This window comes from Cygnus olor, chromosome 6, assembly GCF_009769625.2.
Source record: "Cygnus olor isolate bCygOlo1 chromosome 6, bCygOlo1.pri.v2, whole genome shotgun sequence".
NCBI classification, from domain to species: Eukaryota; Metazoa; Chordata; class Aves; order Anseriformes; family Anatidae; genus Cygnus; species Cygnus olor.
In genome coordinates, this window is record NC_049174.1 from 28,246,993 (window position 1) to 28,255,786 (window position 8,794).

The window sequence follows — 8,794 nt, forward strand, 5'->3', positions numbered from 1 at the left end:
GTCTCTCAAGACTGGAAAATAAAACATTACTTTGAAAGTGTCTTTGATGCTGAATCTCTTTTAAAAAAATAATCTTAGTAACAGTTGTGAAATCTAAGGGTAAAAATAGAAGTTAAGCTTTACACAGAGTTTACTCATTTTATTAGAGCAGCCCATATAGCTGAAAACAGAAGAGTTTTGAGTAAAAACCCTTTCTCAAAAAATAACACCTAAATAAACTTTCTGGACTGTTTTGAAAAAGATGACCTCTGTAAATCCTAATAATTGATTAAAAATATGTTCTCGAAAGCCCTGTTTTTAATACCATATTTAATCCAAATTTTAGCAATGCAATCTATCCATTTAAAACAGAGTTGATGATTTTCTGACTAATTATATTTGCATAAATATGATACAACGTTATGTCAGTACTAGACAACAGAGATCTTCACGTGGAGACCAGTTGCAGGCTTAGATGACTTGTGGTTTCTTCTCTAATTATTTCCACTTTTTTCTTCTGATGGAAATTGCTTTTAGCTTTCAGTATTCCTCAACTGACATACGTTACCTATATATTTTATATGCATCTGTTTTTGCTGTTCATGTTGTAAGGAAAAACAAAATAAATCTAGGAATAGATGAACTCCCTACGACTCGCAAACCTGCCATGAAGTACTGCAAGAAATTCAAAGTATCCTTGCTCTGGCAAATTAACTGGAAAGTTTAAAGGAAACAAACAGATTGGTAACCCTACCACTTATTTCTAAGCCCATGCCTGTTATTTCTAAAAATACAATCTGGATTCCCTTCCTCCTTTTTTTTTTTTTTTTTTTTTTTTTTAAGAAAAACTAAACCAGTTAGAAATAGATGCTTAAACACAAAATGAGCACAAGAGAAATTATAACCTCACAACTACCACAGCCCTAGCTGCTGGATTGAATCCTCAGGGTATGATTTAATACTCTGATGCACAAAATTACATTTAAATAATGTTAGGGTTGGGCTGTGCCACCAACCAACAGATGCTCGGCAATTCAAAGTTAAGGATGACACTATCACCACTGTTCTTCACAAAAAGAAGGAAAAGTGTGTAAATTAAGGACATAATTTCAGCCTTTCAAATGAGTTCTTCAAGGTTTATTGGCTTGTTACAATGATAATGTTATTTTAAGCACAGATTTCTGCACATTAAACGCCAAAAGCTTTCTCTGTATTGAAGCAGTGCTAAGTCTACCTAAGAAAAACAAGTGATAAAACCGAGGAGCCAAATTCCCAGAGAAACACTAAAAAGAATCACAGTAAAAATTCTACCATATTTTTGGGAGAGGAGCAGGAAGAAGAGCGTGATGTTGCACACACCTAACATCATGCCAAATGCAAACACAAAATGCAATGCTTGACAAAAACTCAGAATGAATGGAACTAAAATATTACCCACACAGGGAACATAAAACATTGCAGAACTGATTCCTCCGGCATAAATAGTTCTGTTTAAACCCTCATTTTATGATTCTTTATTTATGATATAAATACAGTTGCAGAGTCCCAAAATATCAAACAGAGTTAATTCTGAGACAACTAAAAAAGTCTCAGTAGTATTTACTTTAAAATAAAGAATTGAGAAAACAATTATTATATCATGCGCAGAGATTAAAACTATACCTGAAAATCATAATATTTAACGTAAATGATATAGCAAACAAGAAACAAAGTGGTACAAAAACGGTACTTTTGATTTGATCATTTCTTTGCTTTCTACAATTCATTGCAGTTATGTAATTTATTAACATATGAGAAACCCACATTACTCTTCCAAATACTTCTATAGGAAAGAAAAGTGAGATCGCTTCTCAGTCATACCTGATACTACTCAGGAAAGTATCATAAAAGAAGGAAAACTACCTGAAAAGTAGGAATATTCACAACTAAGAACTGAGATTTTCCAGCTGCTCAAAAGTTGAGGTTCCACCCATGGCACAAGATTATATATATATACACACATATATACACATACATATATATATGTGCACAAACAGACAAAAGAAAGAAGTATAAAGAGAGAGAAAGAGACGTGAGCAACGTGATGCACAAACTTTTGTGAACCTGAATTAAAGAAAGAGACAAAAAGAACTAGGAAAAATAAACAATATCTAGTTCAGGAAAGAGTAAAGGGGCAGAATGCATGATCCCCTAGTATAAAAAACATCTTCAAAGTATCCAAAGCTTAAAAATACAAAGAAAGTATTTCAAGCCATATACATATGCATGTATGTGTGTGTATATATATATATATATATATATATATATATATACACACACATAAAAAGACAAGCTAGTATAAGCTTTAGTTCAAGAATATTTTTTCCTCACTCTAAATAAAAGATTTGGACTTCAAGCCTAACATAACATATGTAAGCTAACATATTCCATTTATTTCCCCCATGAAGATAAATGAAACCAACCAAACAAACAATAAAGCAGAATACTTACTAGGTAGAAGCAGACAGAAAACAACAGGTCCTCATGATACAGCTATGGAAGGAGGAAAAAAGGAAAAAAATAACAACACACAACTGTAACTCTTTACCCAATTTAAATAGCCAGCCCCACCACAGCTGGGAAGGAGAGTTTCTGCATGAATACAATTGCATGTGGAAGATCCTTCCAGAAAAGGCAATATTCCTACGTTGCTACATTGGCTCTGAAATAATGTGTCACATAAAGCATTTAAACTTGTTAGTGGTGACAAATTTATTCAAGTTCTTATGAAGAAAAATTTTGGAAAAAAAAAAGGAAAGAATTGTATGTTTTTAGTTTCACTGAATTATCCTAATAAAATCCTTTGAATCTGCAAATGATAAGGATGAGTGAAGGCAGCCCACACTTTGATTTGAGAAAACATGAACATGAGGCTGTCCAAAGCTAGCATATTAAATAGTTATCTGATAAAACAGATAAAATTATTTATCACACAGTCCAGCCTCAATCCTTCCAAAATTCCCCCCAAAGAAATCTACTTACAATCTAGCAATACTGTTATTTTTATCTCATGAGGTTTAACATATCATTTGTTTTTTCCTCTTTTGATTTCCTTTTTCAAATATGTGCTCCTTGATGTTTTTTCCTCTACCACTTTCAGTTTCCAAATTCTACTTTATGAATGAGCCTCATAGCTGTTTTTGCTCTCTTTTCCTGTATTTTATTTTCTTTAGATTCACAGCAATTGAAATCATTTGATTTATACTCTCAGACAAAGCCGATGTAAAAATGCATATTCAAAAAATCAAGATGCATTGTAGTCCACCTCAGACTTTTTTTTAAGGCAATTACTTTGCCTTGCCTTTTACAAAGGTAAGGCAGCTGAATAAATACAAAAGTGGAGAAAACAAAAAGAAAACAGCTGAACCCTGTAGGTACTTCTCTTTCTGTTGTACTCAACAATACAAATTGGGGTGGTGCAAAATACTGAATCAGGTAACATTATAGTGAAAAGTTAGAAGAAAAAGAATCATAGGAAAGCAACATATTTCCTAATGGAATGTGTGAATAGTTCATAAGCCCTTCTCTTCAAATTGATTGCAGAAAGATAAACGACATTAAATTTATTTTCAATTGTTTCTCATACCCCAGAGATCCCAAATGTTTCCCTTCTCCCCTAGGGCCATCAGTCCCTGTGGTGGATTTTCAAAGCCTGCAGTTCAGTTGGAGGGGTCACATGTGGCAGAATGCCTTAACACAAGCAGCTTCCTCTTGAGTAATTCCATAGGACCAGTTTTCAGGCAAACCACCAGATCCTGGAGAGCTGCGGGACCCCAGCAGCAGCCAGAAACAGGCCAGCAGGACCAGTCCCACGGGTGAGGGGAGGGCTTCCACCCTGCAGGTTCCTCTCGCAGGGGCAGAGGCTCCCTGCTTCCAGCCCACCAGAGCCTCCCTGATAGCCTGAAGATGATGTGCAGGGTGTTTTCTCACACTGAAGCAATTTACCGATACTTCCTGGGGACTGCTGTGGGTTTTGTTTTGCTTATCTTGCTAATGAAGTGTTTGTTTGTGTGTGTGATAGTGTTTTGCGGAAGAAGCCTCCAATTTATCATGCTTGTGTTGACATTGCTTCATCTGCAGCCTAAACACAAGCAGAGACTGCACAGAAATCTTGCGGGTGGTTAAGTGTTTAATACCTTATGTAGAACAACAGTGAGAGCCAGCCAGAAAAACAACCTGCTTTGGGTGACAGTCTCTCTCCAATTTACCAGCTGATCAGGACAGTTGTATGACAGAGCAGTGCTCTTGGTCTTACAGCTTGGTGAAGAGTATAGGAAAAAATGGAAAATACTCAAACAACTTCAACAACAAAGCAATTTTCTTGAAAAGTCAGTTCTCTTTTAAAGAGGCAGATTATTCAATATACCTACTTGCAGCAGGCTTGAGCTTGTTGGAAAATTCACCCCTGTATAGGGGAAGAAGGCAAGATACTGATGAACAAAACTACAGCTGCCATCCCGGAGAAATGAAGTGAAAAGGAATATGAAAAAGAAATCAATCTCCCTTATCACTCTCCAGCTGCACATTGCATTTCTGTCTGCCATGCTTATATAGGCAAATCATTGTATTATCTTTCCTCTTGTGAATAGTCCCACTGAAACATTTACGAAATGGAGGACGTATATGGCTCATCAAAGGCTATGACCCTGTGGATAAATCTATGTACCTCCCTGAATAAGTCCCCGCTGTACTCCTCTTCTATAGATCTGCTCCAGAGCACACAAGTTCAGTGTCAGCTCTGTATAATACCTGGGGGCTTTTCAGCTTTCATTGGTATTCGATCTAGGACAAAGCTGACTTTTAAAATAGTTGTAATGTCCCTTCCACCTAAGGCATGGTCCTTTCCATGGCACTTGTAGAAGCTCCACAAACTGCAGCACTGAACAGGCCACTGTGAAAGGGATGCCCAGGTGCTACTTTGACCATTAGCCACTATAGCACATACCAGCTTAATACGGAATGTGTTAACTCGTAAGAGCTTCCAGCAGAAATAAAAAACAGCCAACAAAACAGAACAAAAATACAGTGAAGGAGCTTTATGTCAAAAGGTGGCACACCGAGGTTCTGGTACACTGAATTCTCCATGGTGGGTGAGTGTTGGAGTGAAGTGGCCTGGAGGCAGGCATTACTCAAAGGGAAAATGAAGCAGCTTTTCACTTTCTGCTAGAGCTCAAAACGATACTCTTGCAGAAAGATGAATCACTGTTTTTGGAAATGTCCTCCAAAACACCTCACTCTCACTCACCAAAATCTACCAGCTTGATTCCAATGCTGTTCTGTATGAAATTGCATCCTCTGCATAGAGGAGTTTGCAACTCCTTCATCCTTTTATCCCTCATCTTCACTTTGGATTTGGAGAACATCCAGGGAAAGCTGATTTGGAAAGACCAAGTTTTGAATCCTGTCTCCCATGACCACTGCCATCAATGGGAAGAACTGCTCCATTTGTGAAGGATCATGAGGCTGAACAGTGCAACACTTCTTCATTAACATGCCAGAGCTCATACTCATTCCTGGTGTGTAAACATCCTTTAAGACCTATTTTCTTTTCTTTTGACTTTTTGTTGGCAAGCCCCTGTTCTTCAGCACAGAAAAAAAAGTGGGATGTACACAAAGGGTCACTACCCCATGGCCTGCTGTTTTCCCTGTCCTGCTATCTGTTAGTTCCCTGCTTGCCTCCATCTTTGCAGCAAATGAGGATCACCATGGCATAGACTATTCCAAGAGGCAGTGTATACTCCTACCGCCCTACTAATTCTCCCAAGTATTGGTCTTTTACATCTCTTTACCCAGTGAGCCACCAACATAAAAAATATTCTTAGGGAGCCAAATTTTTCTACTTTATACTGAAAATCATCCTATTTTATAGCCAATAATGAAAGTCCTTGTGAGCAAAAGCAGACTTAATTCAAGGTAAACAGGAAGAAGCAACATCAGAGAAGCTTTGACAGCTTAGTGCAGCTCAGGATCTTTCTCCATCTCCACTCCATCCCCCAAAATCTGTAGTCATTCAATGAAGTGCATTGGGATTTGGGGTTGGAAGGTGTTAGGAGGATGTCAATCATCATTAGTATAATTATCAGACTTAGACATTATGTGTTATTTATTCCAAATATTTATTCATTATTGTGTCCCAGCTTAATGTAAGCTACTTGAGGCAAATCTGTTTATTATGAAAGTATTAGTGAGAGAAATTCTGAAATAGAAAAACAGACAAATAAACAAATAAACTTTGCCAAGTTCCTTCAAGGAAGAGAGAGTGAGAGAGAAGAATAAAGTTTTAATAAGATGATTGATCCTAAAGCTGTCAGGTTGTATTACTGCCAGTAAGCAAGCCTCTTCTGGGAGCACAGATGTTGATCTAATATATTTGGTCGGTGATCTAATTTAATATGTTAGATCTCCTGGTAGACAGTCAGTTTTCTTCCAGTTCTTCAGGGTAAAAATGAGGAAAAAAAAATCATAGCTGCAAAAGCCATATGTTCAAGATTTTTTAAGTGAGTAAGCTTACATATTATGTAATGTAAACTGGTGCAGCTTTGTTGGAACCAGTACCACTATCTTGATTTCTGTCTCTCAAAGTCCAGTGTAGTATCAGCAGTCCAGAATGTGGCACTGTAGTTTCTAAAAATTTCATCTTACTTTTGCTACCCATTGTTCTTAATATGATTTATTATTTTTATTATTAGCATTACAGTGACAGCAAAGGATTGGGAGGCATGCTGCACAGACATGTAGTGTAGTGAAAGATAAACTTTCACAGCAGGGCAAATCTTAGAATTATCCAGAATAGATCGCTGGCACAAGCTGAAACAGGCAAATGAAGCTAAGTGATTTGCTCAGCTTCATGGGATAATCATCAATAGTGGAGCCAGCTGAGCTAAGTTTTTTTGAGCTAATATGTGGCAGGGTTATTATAAAAAAAAGGGATCTTAAAAATTACTTTTTCTCTCTGTGTACACTTTTAAAGAACATTCTTTGCCAAATAAATAAAATTTATGGAGGTGTGAAGATGTTACAACCCTGAGTTCCTGAGGCCACTGCTCAATTCTGTCATGCTTTTTATTTGGATTTTCTTATAATTGCATTTGTCTATAACCTCTTTTCTTGCATTTACATTGGAAGTCCCCAAAGAAACTTTAGTTTACTTTTTTTGTTTTTTGTAATAAGAAAAATGAATTCATGTGTCCCAGTGAATCTTCAATATAAAGACCAGCCTTGATCTGATTTTGTCACTTCAGTTCCCTTTCCCCATTCTCAATGTTTGAAGTAAAAAGGGAACATATGTCCCTATTTGGCAGTCCTCCCACATCACTGGGTAGAAAAGATGGGATTTTGATCCTTCAGAACCATTTACTTGGCTTCTAACCATAATGTGCCACCACTATTTAAAATCAAACCTCAGTTGGTCTCAGTCCTGATGCCAACCACTGCCAGGAGATGCAGACATTCACATAAAGCAGAATCAGCATGCTCCCATCCTTCCAGTGAAGGCTCCCCTAAACCACAGGAATGTAGCAGCTGAGTCATGTCAACCTAACATAGTACCTACCGCAGTATTGCCACCAACATCAAACACCAAGGGATAAATACAGAATTAGCATTAATTTATCATATTTCCTTGGAATACTCTCCAAATTGCCAATGATCTGCAGGTAGTTCATTTTTAAAGCAAGAGTTAGCTCAACAGCTAAGTTTCATGAGAAATCTCTTTGGATCTTGATTTATGACAAAGAAGAAGAAAAAAAGTGATGCTGTCATGACATAAATACATAAATGTTTCCTTCTGAGAGTCCATAAAGAAAAAGGTGAATGGCATGCTAATTGGATTCTAATGGGAATTTTTATTTTTTAAGTTCTGCCTCTCTATTTCTCTCCTTCTTTAATGTTGTCAACACTTTGTTGTTAGCTTAATGCAAACAGGATTTAAGTAATATGCATTTATATTTTTACTGTCATGGTTCACATCATGGTTAAAGACAAGTAATCTGTAGCCTACCAGCAAGCTAGAGGCAGAAGGGGCAGTGAGAGAAGAGTTTCTGTTTTACAGAAAATAAAACTTAGACACTTCTTCAAAGGACTTAAAATGAGAACCAGATTGGTTTTTGCATGTAAATGACCCATGTGTTTATCACAGCAAGAGACTGGTAGATTTGGATACATCAACCCATGACAAATAGGTCTCAGGGACACTGCCTGAAGCCTTCTCCTGTCCTAAGGCAGTGCAAAGCAGAAAAGTTCTGCCTGACATCTTTTAATCCAGGTCATTTAAAAGAAAGAAAGAGAGGTTTTGATTGAATGGAGAAGAGAATATCTGATCACAGCTTCTGACTGGATTTTATATTTGGGATAATTGAGACAGAGAAGATAGAAGTCCAATACCACCCCAGCTAACGATGGAAATCAGCTCTTGCAACACATTCCTGTTTTCTGCCCATATCCCCTCCCAGTCTATTTGGAAACATTGATTACAGAGGTTAAACTTTTGTAAATGTAAAAAATAAAAATAAGGAATCAGGAATGAATAGCAGGATCAAGTTATCCTTTGTTTCCCTGAAAAGGGGAGAAAAAACACTTCCAGTTAGTGCTGCTCATTTTGATAAACAATAATAATATTGAAAAGGAAGACAATGACCTAATTGAAGACCTCCTAAAACAACTAACATGAGCTCTCTGCATCATACACACTCAATGCAAATGACCACATATTGAACTGGGACAGAGGAGGGAAGGCAGGAACTCGGTAAGTGCAAAAGACAGGACAGTTTACTTAGTG